This window comes from Chiloscyllium plagiosum, unplaced genomic scaffold (genome assembly GCF_037043375.1).
Source record: "Chiloscyllium plagiosum isolate Xiang-an unplaced genomic scaffold, Cpla_swu_hap1 HiC_scaffold_27, whole genome shotgun sequence".
NCBI classification, from domain to species: Eukaryota; Metazoa; Chordata; class Chondrichthyes; order Orectolobiformes; family Hemiscylliidae; genus Chiloscyllium; species Chiloscyllium plagiosum.
Genome location: NW_028270165.1, coordinates 11,492,314 through 11,493,128, shown reverse-complemented (window position 1 = coordinate 11,493,128; position 815 = coordinate 11,492,314). Strand labels below are relative to the sequence as shown.

At 49.2% G+C, this 815-nt stretch overlaps 1 non-coding gene across 1 annotated transcript; it reads right to left on the bottom strand.

Annotated features, from left to right (window-relative positions):
• Positions 1-419: 419 nt before the first annotated feature.
• trnae-uuc (transfer RNA glutamic acid (anticodon UUC)) lies at positions 420-491 on the bottom strand. Its single transcript has one exon. It is a non-coding gene; the product is annotated as a tRNA-Glu (tRNA).
• Positions 492-815: the final 324 nt, after the last annotated feature.

Here is an 815-nt window from a genome sequence, read left to right as displayed (position 1 = left end):
AGTCTCAAGCCAACAGCCCTTCCAACGATCCAACCCAAACTTTGTGTCTGCCACAGTGATGACACTTTTGTCATCAAAAAATGAAGCAAATTAGAGGAAAACTACAACACATCAACAATATCCTTACTGGCATAAAATTCACAAAAGAGGAGAACAACAACAAAGTGCCAATTCTAGATGTCACAGTAGAGCGAACAGTCAATGGTAAATTCAAAACAGCGTCTACAGGAAAACAACACACACGAACCAAGTACTCAGCTACAGAAGCAATGATCCCGACACATACAAACAAGCCTGAATCAGGACACGATTTCAACGTGGCACGACACACTACAGTAGCCAGTAACGACGAAGACCAATAAGTAACTGTACAGCGCATTTAAGGAGAATGTGTAGGCAAAGAATCCACTGAAAAACACTTCCCTGACCGGGAATCGAACCCGGGCCGCAGCAGTGAAAGCGCCAAATCTTAACCACTAGACTACCAGGGAGACAGCATCGCCAGCTCACAGCCCTATTGTAAATTGCTTCCCTGCCCGGAAATCGAACCCAGGCCACGATCGTGAGAAGGCTTCCACCAACATCATTGCTTGTATCCATTGCTCCCGATGCGGTCTCCTCTACATTGGGGAGACTGGAGACTCCTCGCAGAGTCAAGTCACAGCGCTTGAGGGAACATCTCCAGGACACCCGCAGCAATCAACCCCATCACCCTCTCAACTCCTCCTCCCACTCTGCCGAGGACATGCAGGTTCTGGGCTTCCTCCATCGCCGCTCACTCCCCACCCGATGCCTGAAGGAAGAACGCCCCATCT